General features: G+C 43.3%; 1 non-coding gene across 1 annotated transcript; it reads right to left on the bottom strand.

The window, feature by feature from the left end:
- Window positions 1-13,211: 13,211 nt before the first annotated feature.
- LOC116641453 lies at window positions 13,212-13,318 on the bottom strand. The gene has a single exon (XR_004301173.1). It is a non-coding gene; the product is annotated as a U6 spliceosomal RNA (small nuclear RNA).
- Window positions 13,319-14,004: the final 686 nt, after the last annotated feature.

Here is a 14,004-nt window from a genome sequence, read left to right as displayed (position 1 = left end):
TTTTGCCTCCACGGTGCCTTTCGCACGTAGTGGATGCTCAATGTACAACGAAAGGAACAGTTCCCTCTGTGTGGCAGGCGCTGTGCTGGGTCCCCCGAAGGACCTATTTTGTTCAGGTACCAGAGGAGATCCTTCGATCTCAGGGGAGGTAGATCTTCACTGCTGCTAGAAGGAATGACTCATTATTAGGCCAAACTATTCATGGTAATCTCATTAGCCAGTGGTTAGACCAGGCATAGTCATGTGACCAACTTCTGGCCCATAATATCTAACTATATCTATCTATCTATCTATCTATCTATATACACATATATCTATCTATCTATCTATATATACACATATCTATCTATCTATCTATATATACACATATATATATTTGTATACATATATATATTTTTTAGCAAAGTCCACTGAGACTTATAGTTGAGTATGCTCCTTAAGTGCTTTGCCATTTTTATTTTCTTCCTGCCTCTAAGCAGACTGAAGGTTGGAAGTTCAGTCCCAATCATGTGCCTATGATGTGACAAGCAAATGCTAAAGCTGGCAAAATGGAAGGATTGAAAGAGCCTAGGTCTCATATGACATTAAGCTACAGTTCTAGCTTACCTCTGGATGTTTCGTTGGATAAGCCTAATACATTTCTTACTTGGACTTTATTTCTAGCAATATTGTAGTCTCTTCAAATATAACAGCAACAAACTATATTAAAATGCTAGGAAAAATATTGAAAGTACCCTTTTCAATACATAGATAAGCTTGTGAGAAAGTCAGGAAAATCATCTGAGACCAGGAAGAAAGCAGAAACACAAGCCTAGGAAGTTAGATCGAGTTGATGTTCAGAAGTTATGCAGAGACACAGTCTGCATCTGTTCTGATTGGTTAGCATGTGTGTTATACTGATAAATATTTTAAAAATCATCTCTGGAGGTAGGTAAACAATGATGTTGCTACTAGCTGTAGGGGCATCTACCGAGGTCCAGGCAAGATGAGAGCCAAATTGGAATATCAGGTTGGGACCCAAGAAGGGATATATCTTTAGGGGAAGGATAAACTAGAGGGGGAAAAAATCTGCTGGGCAGAGATAGGCAGCAAGGAAAGTTTTCTCTCTCTGCCTTGGCTCTAGGTAGAGAGGCAATGCATTTTACCCCTAATGGATGCATGGTTAGAGTCTGGCCATCGCATGGCCACAGTGTTTGCATGGTCCAAAAGCCCACAAGCTGAATATTTCAATTTAAAATGGACCTGAGTTGATAGTACCTATGGTACTTGGCTGAAACAAATACATGTCCTGTCTAGAAGAACTCACTGTCAACCCAGGTCTCAAAGAATTCCCTCAGGCTTCCAAATGAATATGAACTCACAATAACCACAGAACCCATAAGGAAATAAGCAGAGACGTCAAGCAGCAGAGGCGGATCTGTTTTCTTTTTTAAAAGATTTTATTTATTTATGTTAGAGTAAGAGAGCAAGCACGAACAGGAGGAGGAGGAGAGGGGGAGGGGAGGGAGATACTCTCCAACAGATTCTGCTCTGAGCACCGAGCCTGATGCGGGGCTTGATCCCACCACCCTGAAATCATGACCTGAACTGAAACTGAGTCAGACGCTTACCTGACTGAGCAACCCAGGTGCCCTAAGATCTGTTTTAAACGAATAGCTCATTGGAAGGTTTAAGCACCAAATTAGATACAGCTGAAGAGAAATTAGTGCCCTAAAAGATAGATTTGAAGAAAATAACCCAAAAAGCATCCCAGAGAGACAAAGAAATGGGAAACAGTGAGGAGGTTCATCACAGGCTTGTCAATTATGTTAGGAAATTATAAAGTGAATGTGAGCAAGGCAATTGTCAAATAATGATTGAGAATTTTCCAGAATTGATGAAAGATAAGAATCCTCATGAAGCGCACTGAATTCCTAGGTATGATAAGGGAATAGAAACCTCGATCCATTCTGGTGAAACTGCAGAACAACAAAGCAAAAGAGATAATTTTTTAAGATTTATTTATTTTAATAGAGAGAGAGAACACACGAGCATGGGGGTGGGGGGGGGGGGAAGGGAGAGAATCTCCGGTAGATTACAACCTGAGTGAGGAGCCCTACATGGGGCTCGATCTCACGACCATGAGATAATGACCTGAGCCAAAACCAAGAGTTGGATGCTTAACTGACTGAACCACCCAGGCTCCCCAAGAGATGATTTTAAAAGCAGAGAGGAAAGTCAGATAATCTATAATGGAATGACGTGATACTGACTCCTGATTGTTCAGTGGCACTAATGGGAGTGGTGATAATAATAGTCGCATGAAATAATATCATTAATGAAATAATCACCTTAATGTGATGAGAGAAAATAATTGTCTACCTAGAATTTTATATTTAGTCTTTCAAGAATAAAAACACAGTACCGTTCAGATCAACAAAAACTAAGAGTTTCAGGGCACCTCGGTGGCTCAGTTGGTTAAGCATCTGAATTCGGTTCAAGTCATGATTCCTGCATCCTGGGATCAAGTCCTACATCGGGTTCCCTGCTCAGCGGGGAGTCGGCTTCTCCCTCTGCCCCTCTCCCTGCTAGTGCTCACTCTCTCTCTCTCTCTCAAAAATAAATAAAAATTTTAAAAAAGTTAAAACCCTAAGAGTTTCTACCAACAGAACTTAACTGAAGGAACTTCTAGAAGATATATTTCAGGAAGAAATGAAATGATCCCAGGAGGAAGACCTGAGGAACAATAAAGATTGGTGAGCAAATAAAATGGCAAACATGAGTAAATATGAACAAATATCAGGACAAGAAACAAGAACAATTTATAATTTGTGGGATTCCGAAAGGCAAAACAGAAATAATGGAGTGATTGTATATAAAGTATAAAAGGATAACTGAAGGTAAAGTGTTATGAAGTGTGCATGAGTTATCTATTGCATAACAAACAGCCACAAAACCTCAGAGGGATACAACTATATTTGTTTATTGCTCACACATCTGGTATCAGCTGGGGGTGGATTAGGAAGCTCTACCGAGCTTGGTTGGACTTGCTTACATGTCTGGGCTCAGCTAATCTAGAATGGTCTTGGCTTGGGGCCTTTACTCTGCTCCATGTGTCTCACTCACCAGCCAGGCTGTGAGGATAAGTTCTCTTGGCAGTGGCAGGGACACAAAAGAGAGCAATGGAAATGTACAAGCACATTTTCAAGACTCTTTTTACATCTAATTAGCCAAAGCAAGTCACATGACTGAGTCCAGTGTTATAGCAGGAGGGAGCTATGAAGGATCATGGCAAAGGGTTTGCATACAGAGAAAGCGAAGAGTTGGAGCCGTTGGTTCAATTAATCCAAGGTCTTTGTACTGTCCATAAAAATATTGATTAGCATTAGACTTTAATTAAATATGAACATTAGAATTGGGGGCTTACCATTGAAAGAATAAAAATAGAGCTACAGACCAAACCAGAAGAAGAAAAATAACATTTTAAAATGTTTTATAAAAGATTTTATTTATTTATTTGAGAGAGAGAAAGCGAGAAAGAGCGCATGCATGAGTGGGGGGGGAGGGGCAGAGGGAGAAGCAGACTCCCCACTCAGCAGGGAGCCCAACTCAGGACTCAATCCCAGGACCCTGGGATCCTGACCTGAGCCAAAGGCAGATGCTTAACTGACTGAGCCACCAAGGCACCCTGAAAAACAACATTTTAAAAAAGAAGGCAAGTAGGGAGAAGGGGGGAAAGCAGAAACGAACACATAAAACATGGAAAAAATACAAAGCACAAAATAAAGTGGAAAAAGAAATTCAAATGTATCAGTAATCACAATAAATACATTTTTAAAAGCCCTAAACCTTCTAGTTAAAAGAGATTCTAACACCAAGTTTTGTGTTTTGTTTTGTTTTTAAAGATTTTATTCATTCATTTGAGATAGAGTGAAAGAGAGAGCACGAGCTGGGGGGCAGAGGGAGAGGGAGAAGCAGGCTCCCCACCAAGCAGGGAGTCTGATGCAGGGCTTGATTCCAGGACCCCGGGACCATGACCTGAGCCGAAGGCAGACACCCAACCAACTGAGCCACCCAGGTGCCCCCTAACACCAAGTTTTTAAAAAAACATCAAGTTACCTTGGCCATATCAACTTCTTACTAGCCATGTCTCTGGAGGCAAGGGAAACAAAAGCAAAAATGAACTATTGGGACTTCATCAAGATAAAGTCCCTTCTGCACAGCAAAGGAAGCAATCAACAAAACTAAAAGAGAAGATATTTGCAAATGACCTATCGATAAAAGGTTAGTATCCAAAATCTATAAAGAACTTATTAAGCTCAACACCCAAAAAATAAATAATCCAGTTAAGAAGTGGGCAGTAAACATGAACAGACATGTCTCCAAAGAAGACATCCAGATGGCTAGCAAGACACATGAAAAGATGCTCAATATCACTCATCATCAGGGAAATAAATACAAATCAAACCCAGGATGAGATACCACCTCATACCTGTCAGAATGGCTAAAATTAACAACACAGGAAAGAACAGATGTTGCTGAGGATGTGGAGAAAGGGGAACCCTCTTACACTGTTGGTGGGAATGCAAACTGGTGCAGCCACTCTAGAAAACAGTATGGAGGCTCCTCAAAAAGTTAAAAATAGAACTGCCCTGCAACACAGCAATTGTACTACTAGGATAGAAAAATATTAATTTGAAGGGACACATGCACCCTGATGTTTACAGCAGTATTATCAACAATTGCCAAATTATGGAGAGAGCCCAAATGTCCATTGACTAATGAATGGATAAAGAAGATGTGGTATATATATACAATGGAATATTACCCAGCCATCAAAAAGAATGAAATCTAGCCATTTGCAACAACATGGATGGGACGAGAGTGTATTATGCTAAGCAAAATGAATCAGTCAGAGAAAGACAAATACTATATGATTTCACTCATTTGTGGAATTTAAGAAACAAAACAGATGAACATAGAGGAAGGGGAAAGAGAGGGGGAAGCAAACCATAAGAGACTCTTAACTATAGAGAACAAAACTGAGGGTTGATGGAGGGAGGTGGGAGGGGAGATGGGCTAAACAGGTGATGAGTATTAAGGACGGCACTTGTGATGAGCAATGGGTGTTATATGTAAGGGATAAATCACTAAATTCTACACCTGAAACTAATTTTACCATGTATGTTAACTAACTGGAATTTAAATAAAAACTTGAAATAAAAAATATGTGTAAACTGATTACATATAAGTGCAAAAAGAAAATGTGTTGCTACGTAACATTATTGAAAAACTTGATAAAGGAGAGCCACTAAAAATTAACCAGTTTAATTTTAGGTAAAGCATCTATAAATGACTGAGGAAAAAGTCTACAAATGTCTGGAAGGATTCTGCTCACAGATTGTTCCATAAATGTCTTTAGTTCCTTGTTTCATTAAAAACTTGAGATGGGATGGGGCGCCTGGGTGGCTCAGTCGTTAAGCATCTGCCTTCGGCTCAGGTCATGATGCCAGGGTCCGGGATCGAGCCCCGCATCGGATTCCCTGCTTGGCAGGAAGCCTGCTTCTCCCTCTCCTGCTCCTCCTGCTTGTGTTCCCTCTCTCGCTGTGTCTCTCTCTCTATCAAATAAATAAATAAAGGGCGCCTGGGTGGCTCAGTTGGTTGAGCAACTGCCTTCAGCTCAGGTCATGATCCTGGAGTCCCAGGATTGAGTCCCGCATGGGGCTCCCTGCTCAGCAGGGAGTCTGCTTCTCCCTCTGACCCTCCCCCCTCTCATGTGCTCTCTCTCTCCTCTCATCCTCTCTCTCAAATAAATAAATAAAATCTTTAAAAAAATAAATAAATAAATAAAATCTTTAAAAAAAAAACTTGAGATGGGAAATCATGGAAAATAAATAAATAAATGAAACATCAAGGTATGTACTATTTGAAACAAAAAGATGGAAAATTTGAATTAAAAGAATGGTAAAAGAGATTTCATGCTGAGTCTGTTGGCTATTTTATTAACTTTGGACAAAATAGACTTTAAGGCAAAGGCATTGCCCAAAATAGTGTTATGGACTGCAGTATTGTTTTCAATAATTTACAGCCCCTCCCTGTAAGAGGCCTGTATTTCCCACCCCATGGACTTCAGGCTTGGTCATTGAAACATGAATGGAAGTTATGTGTGCACTCCTGAGCAGAGCTTTATGAACCCTTGTTCCTTCCCTCTGTCACAAGATTATGTCCCAGATGGGCATGCCGTGGCCCGGGTCCTTGAATGAAGATACAGAATGAAGAATGGGTAGTGCTACCCATTACCCGCAAAGGACATGGAACTTGAGTGAGGAATTAACCCTTATTGTTGTAAGGCATTGACATTTTGAAGTTAGGTGTGGTCATGTGACTTTCTTTGACTCATGTCATATGAAAAGTGTCATTTCCAGCTGGGTAACTTTAAGAGTGAGTGTGTGATTCATGCCATCATGCTATCTTTTTGCCTAACTTAGCAAAAGATGACTAATAAAATGAAGCTATTTTATAGTGAGAAGACTTCAGCTTACCAGAAGTACATAATAATTCTAAATTGTATCCACATAATGTTATAGCTTCGAACGATATAGTCTAGAGAAAAAATTTGTGGTAGTACAAAAAGGAATTGACAAATTCACCATCATAGTGGAGACTGTGGAATTCATTAGTGCCGTCTACCAAATATTTGCAGTCTTTCTCCTGGGTGTATGGTAAGCCCGTCCTTGAACATAGATATGACAATGCAACTTTCTTTGACCAGCAAGAAAAAGGAATTGAAGTGCCATGTGTCGCTTCCAGGTGGGAGCTTTAAGTGCTGGGGCATGATTTTCCTCTTTCCTCTTTCTCTCTGCCACGGAGACCAGCAATGCTCCAGAAGGTGGCTGGCCCATCAAAATTAGTCCTAGAGTCCTTCAGTGTAACATAAAGCAGAGCCCCAGGCTGACCAGAGATAAAAACAGAGAGTAATAAAGAGATATGCTTTGAAAGCTGTAAGCTTTTGAGACTTTGGAGTTGGGTATTTATTATTTTAGCAGAACCTACGTTACCATGACTAGTGCAGATATATCGTCCCATTTTTATTTTTATTTTTTTATTTCTTAAAGATTTCATTTATTGAGGCGCCTGGGTGGCTCAGTCGTTAAGTGTCTGCCTTCGGCTCAGGTCATGATCCCAGGGTCCTGGGATGGAGCCCCGCATCGGGTTCCCTGCTTGGCAGGAAGCCTGCTTCTCCCTCTCCTGCTCCCCCTGCTTGTGTTCCCTCTCTTGCTGTGTCTCTCTCTTTCAAATAAATAAATAAATTAAAATAAAAAGATTTCATTTATTTATTAATTTGTCAGAAAGAGAGAGAGTATGATCAGGGGAAGCAGCAGGCAGAAAGAGAGGGAGAAGCAGGCTCCCCGCTGAGCAAGGAGCCCGATGCAGGGCTCCATCCCAGGACCCTGGATCATGACCTGATCCGAAGGCAGATGCTTAAGGGACTGAGCCACCCAGACGTCCCTATCTTTCCATTTGTAAATGAAGGTATAACTTATAGTTAAATTTATCCTTTTTGGAATATGGCTTGATGATTAAAAAAAAATTTAAATTTTATTTTAAGTAGGCTCCATGCCCATCGTAGGGCTCAAATTCATGACACGACCCTGAGATCAAGAGTTGCACGCTCCACTGACTGAGCCAGGCAGGTGCCCCTCGCTTTATGATTTTTGACAAACGCATACAGTAATGTAACTACTGCCAAGATCAAGATGCAGAACAGTTCCAGCAGCTGGAGAAATTCCCTGGTGCCCCTTCGTAGCTGGCCCCTCACCCCTGGCAACCACCAATCTGTTTTCTATCCCTATAGTTTTGCCTTTTCCAGAATGGAATCATATGTAATAGCGTATGCAGCCTTTTAGATCTGGCTTCCTTCACTTAGCATAATGCATTTGAGATTAACCCATGTTGCTGTGCCTTCAGCAGTTTATTCCTTTTTGTTGCTAAGTGGTATTTCACTGTATGGATGCACCACAGTTTGCTAAGCGTCTCTCTTTCTTGTAGTAGTACCTTTTCACATTTATCTAGTAGCAAGAAAGTCATATTTTCAACATTTTGCCCCTAGATGTCTTCCCCCAACTCTAAAAGTTCATTAGACAAATTTGCTGCTATTTGCATCGTCATGCACAACCGTTTTATGAGCTGTTTCTCTCTACTTAACACAGGGTGTCTTCTCTTGCCCCCTCTGACCCTTTCCCCATCACCTTCCAGCCCCCTGTAAACCTTTCCCTGCTGCTTATTCCTGGTGCCAAACTCAACGCCTCGGAGTTGAGGTTTTTGTGTTGGCAACCTCCCCGCCCCCAACCTCCAGCACTAATTACTGTATTGGTCTGCTATTATTGCAAAAACAATTCACCCCAAAACTCAGTGCCTTAAAACAACAATTATTTATTCTCACTCGTGTGTCTGAAGTCAACAGTGGGGTGGCAGATTTAAGCTGAGCTCAAGTGGGCAACTCTGCTTCAAGCTGTGGGTCCCTCTGGGCTTGGCTCCTCGTTACAGGTTAAGCTCAGGTCTGCCCATGTGTTTTCATTCTGCACCTGGCCGAAGGGACAGGAGCGACCCAGGGGAAACTCTTCTCAGGAAATACAGAGGTGCAAGAGATCAAGTTGCACTGTGCAAGCACATTTCTCGTTTTTGCTTCTATCCTCTATTTTCATATCCCACGGGCCACAGCAAGTCATGTGGCTGAGCCCACAGTCAAGGGGAAGGAAAGTACACTCCCTTTCTAGTGAGGGCAACTGCAGAGTCACCTGGTAAAACGGTAAGGGAGGGGTGAAGAATTAGGGCCAAGCACTCAATATATTGCCATTACTCTGTATCCTAGAATGAGAAGAATTTGGAGGGGCCCATGGGGAGAGGGGGGGAAGAGCAAGAATGAAAGACTAGAGAAGCCAGCAAGATGGTGAGATCCCAGGGGGATCTGTGGCGTGGCCGGTGAGAAATCTCTGATGCAGGAAGCATGAAAGCTCTTAAGATAAAAGATATTTAATATGAGCATTTAAGGAGCTTTTGGCTTGGATGCTTGTGATGTTCACTCACCCTCTGGCATCCTGGTCTTTCAATAAAGGCTGTTATACCCACAGCAGCCCTGCAGGAGTGGTGTGTGTGTGTGTGTGTGTGTGTGTGTGTGTGTACATCAAAGGAACGGTCAAGTTCCTCTAGAGACAGTGAGGTCCAGGGACAGAAAGAGAATAAATTCAGCGTAAGCTGGCACTTCGATCCAGGGGTTACTAGTGAGAAGTATACCCTGGTTACTTGCAGACATCTTGGCGGCACACTGAGCTCTCCTCACGAGAAGAGGTGGTGCTTCTCCCGCTGATCATATTTGTATTGAAAGGGTCAGGAGGCAAGCTGAAATCTAGTTTATAACTGGGAAGATCAAACCCACACCCCTGCCCTTCTGCCTGGGATTTTAACTCTTCCCCACCCAGCATCCTCACTGGCCCCAAAGTGTTCTACCTTAATCCTTCCCTTGATGGAGAAGTCTTCCTTTCCAGCTCCGTCCTGCCTCCTGTAGGTCCCCCCCTTCCCTGTGGACCACCAACTCAGCTCCTGCACCTTCCTGGCAGCAGGTGGCAGATACCTTGCCAGATACACCTCTCTAGCTGTGGGTGGCCTGCCCTCACCCATGTTGTTCTCCATCCTGCTGATTTTTCAATAGCTTTCATTCATTAGTATAGTAGGCAGAATAATAGCTCCCTAAAGATGTCTATGTCCAAATCCTCAGAACCTGTGAATATGTTACTTTACATGGAAAAAGGGACTTTGCAGATGTGATTTAAGGTTGAAGACCCAGAGGTAGGAAGACTATCCTGAATTATCTGGGTGGACCTAATTTAATCACACGCGTCCTTAAACGCAAAAAACCTTTCCTGCTTGGGTCTGAGATGAGATGGAAGAAGAAAAAGGAGAGATTTGCCGCATTTAGAGGGGTCTCAAACTGCTTTTGCTAGTTTTGAAGATGGGGGAAGGCAGCCACAAGCCAAGGAATGTGGGTGGCCTCCAGAAACTAGAAATGGTCCTTGGCTGACAGCCAGCAAGGAAACTGTCAGTCCCATAACCTGCAAGGAATTGAATCCCACCAACAACCCGAGTGAGCAAGGAAATGGGTTCTCCCCTTGAACTTCTCTAGGAAGGGCAAGATCCACGTCAGACTTTTGACCTACACCCTCTCTCTACAGGATGGCTCTACAGAACTGTAAAATAATAAATTTGCGCTGTGTAAGCTGTTACATTCACAGTAATTTGTGGTGGCAGCAACAGGAAACCAATACGATTAGTAAATGTGTTTTGAGGGCCTGCGGGATTCCAGGCCCCAAGCCAGCCTACAGGATGTAGGGTGAATGAAACAGTCACTATACCTGCCCTCAGAGAGTTTGTAGTGCAGCAGGAAAAGACGTAAAAAGGCAGTTTCAGTCCAGGGAGGGAGCTGAGGGCTGTGGGAGCAGAGAGGAGGCCCCTCACTTGGGCTTGGAGGCCGGGGAAACAGTAGGGAATGGCAGGGATTGTGATAAACTGGAAAGCGCGTGACCTCTCAAAGGCCAACCTTTTGTTGCCATGACAACACCAGTCCATTATTGCTAGTTCCTCCCATTTCTCAACAGTAGCAAAACAACCAGATTTTAAGGTGAGATCTCCTGATTTGTAAATGTTGGCCTTTTTTTTTTTTCCCCAGAAATCACGATGTGAGCCAGGTTAACGATCAGTTGGCTGAACTTGGTCGTCGGAGCACCAGTTTTCAATCTCTGTTCTCAGCACACGGTGTTCTGCCGAGCCCCAACTTCTCCATGGGGAGGACCATGGTGTGCGGCCTCTGGGAGACCCTCAGGGCCCTGGGGGTGGGGAGGAGACCCGGTCATGCCACCTCCTCCAAAAACGCTCAGCGGTGGAGGCCACAAGCTCACATCCCTACGTTGCCGCCTCTCGGGAGCCTGCAGCCTTGCTGAGCCTGCCCGGTCCATCACATCTAATATGGGTGTCAGCAGAAAGTAAATTAAATCCGCTAGGCTATAATTTGCGAACGAAATATTTTGTGGCAGTAACTAAACGGAGCATTACGTTTTAATCAGCTTTTTAAAATGTTGTTTTAAAAATCATTTTATTGTGCAGAAGCTGGTACCCTAAGCGCTATAATTCCTTAACTAACAGTATGCTAATGCACTCCCCTCCAGTCTAGACTGTCTTACCAGTGCAAGCATATGTCTTGGTGCTCTTAAACCTATATATTTTTACAGTAGATGTGCCACACTGCTTTCCAGCTACTCAAATGGGGACCCCCAGCAGTGGCTTCTCTGGAGGGATTGCCTTTCACCCTGGTTTTGAAAGAGAAACAGGATGATTGATCTTTCTTTCATTTTATCTACTGATCTGTCTATCAACAAGCACTTATATACTGCTAAGTATTTTGCAAATATTAGCCTGATGAATTCTTCTCCTAACACCTTGAAGGAGGTGCTATTCTTATGTCTTTTTAATTTTTTTAATTTATTTTTAAAAAAGATTTTCTTTATTTGACAGGGAGAGAGTGAGCACAAGCAGGGGGAGCAGGAGAGGGAGAGGGAGAAGCAGGTTCTCCGCGATTGATCAGGGAGCCGGATGTGGGACTTGATCTCAGGACCCTGGGATCATGACCTGAGCTGATGGCAGACGCTTAACCGACTGAGCCACCCAGGTGCCCCTTCTTATCTCTTTTTTAAAGGTGAACAAATTGAGGCACAGAGAGGTGAAGATCACACAGCGGGTAAGTGATGGAGATGGGAGCCTGGCTCTGAAAACTGTTCTGAACTATCCTGCCGAGCTGCCTCTTCTATCTGCCTGCAGCCCCCAGCTCATCCATCTTTCTGCTACTCCTGGCTCATCTCCTAGGTATTTATTTATTCCTTTGTTTTATGAACATTAAGTGTCTGCTGTGTGCTAGGCCCTATATCAAATGCTGGGGACCCCACACTGAGTTGTCCCGATGTGGTCCCTGCCAACGGGTGCCACTGTCCGGAAAGGAACACAGCTGAGTAGTCAAGTACCACCCTCCCTTGAGAAAAAAGAATTGCAGCCAGCCCTGTGACAGGCTACGAACGAACACCTTGGTTAGAACAGAAAAAGGTGTCCATTGCTCCAGCCATTTTACTGCCGTCCTGGGAAAACGGTCACATAAGGATTCATATCCCTGACGGAATGGCGTTCGGAGCAGGGGCCTGCCCAAGTCTGGAGGAAGGGCCAGAGACACTATGTGCTGGCAGTTGACATTTGAAGGCTGAGTACAAATGAGTGGCTGAGAAGAGCGTTGGGTGGCTCCGAGCTGGCTGGCTTAGCTAAGCTGGAGCTGAATTTCTCAGGATGCCCTTCCCTGGGTTCTCTGGGACAAGGCCGGCTCCTCCAGAACTTTCTGTGAAGTTAAGAGGGCGGAGATGAAGCAGCTACCAGGTTACTCAGGCACTTTTCTGGCTTGCATGAGGATGCCGGCCACAGACTCAGGAAAACTGCTCACCCACACCTGCAGTCTAAGGTCAAATCCCAGAGTGAAATCCTTTCTTGAAAAAAATCACTCTTGGGGCGCCTGGGTGGCTCAGTGCATTATGCGTCTACCTTGGGCTCAGGTCGTGCTTCTCCCTCTCCCTCTGTCCCTCTCCTCCCCTCCCCTACTCAAGCTCTCTCTCTCTCTCTCTCTCTCAAATAAATAAATAAAATCTTTAAAAAAAATCACTCCTAGAGTCTCTGCCTCTCTGAGCAAAGGGATCAATGGAAGGACTAGCAAGAGGTAGGGTTAGAAGTGTAAGCAAGCGTTAGACGGTGAAAAGTCATGGGGGCCATTGGAGTTTTTTTTTAATTGAGAGATAATTTGCATACTATAAGCATCATCCTTTTTTTTTTTTAAAGTACACTGTTAAAGTGTACAATTCGGTTGTTTTCAGCACATTCATAAAATTGTGCAACTATCACCACTATCTCATTCCAGAACATTTTCATCACCCCAAAAAGAAACCCCGTATCATTAGCAATCACTCCCCATCCTTTCCTTCTTTGAGCCTCTGGAAACTATTAATCTACTTTCTGTCTCTTTGAATGTGCCTGTTCTAGACATTTCATATAAATGGACTCATACACTACGTGGCCTTTTGTGTCGGATTTCTTTCACTTAGCATAACGCTTTCAAATTTCATCCAAATTGTCACATATATTGGTACTTTTTTTTATTTTAATGCTTCATGGATTTGCATGTCATCCATGTGCAAGGACCATGCTGATCTTCTCTGTATTGTTCCAATTTTAGTATATGTGCCGCTGAAGCAAGCACTATTAGTATTTTTTAAAAATCGCTGAATAATATTTCATTGCACGGACATACCACATTTTGATGATCCATTCATCTGTTAATGGATGCTTGGCTACTTCTTGGCTGTTATAAATAATGCTGCCATGAACACTGGCACATACAAGTTTTGTGTGGACACCGTATGTTTTCAAATCTCTTGGCCATACACCTAGAAGTGAAATTGCTGGGTCATACGGTAACTCTGCGTTTAATTTTTTGAGGAATTGCCAAACGTCTCTGCAGTGGCTGCACCATTTCACTTCCCCACCAGCAAAACAGAAGAGTTCCAATCCCTCCACATCCTTGCCAACATTTGTTTTTGTCTTTTTTTTTTTTTAAGATTTTATTATTTATTTGAGAGAGAGAGAGGGATAGAGCACAAGCAGGGGGAGCAGCAGAGAGAGAGGGAGAAGCAGGCTCCCCGCCGAGCAGGGAGCCCGATGCGGGGCTCGATCCCAGGACCCTGGGATCATGACCTGAGCCGAAGGCAGATGCTTAACCGACTGAGCCACCCAGGCGCCCTGTTTTTGTCTTTTTTTATTGTAGCCAGCCTAGTGGGTGTAATCTGTGGTTTTGATTTACATTTCCCTAGTGACTAATGATGTTGAGCATCTTTTCATGGGCTTATTGTGCCTTTGTATACTTCTCTGGAGAAATGTCTATTCAGA

This window comes from Phoca vitulina, unplaced genomic scaffold (genome assembly GCF_004348235.1).
Source record: "Phoca vitulina isolate PV1807 unplaced genomic scaffold, GSC_HSeal_1.0 scaffold21, whole genome shotgun sequence".
In the NCBI taxonomy this organism is placed as follows: domain Eukaryota; kingdom Metazoa; phylum Chordata; class Mammalia; order Carnivora; family Phocidae; genus Phoca; species Phoca vitulina.
This window is presented reverse-complemented; position numbering and strand designations above follow the sequence as displayed.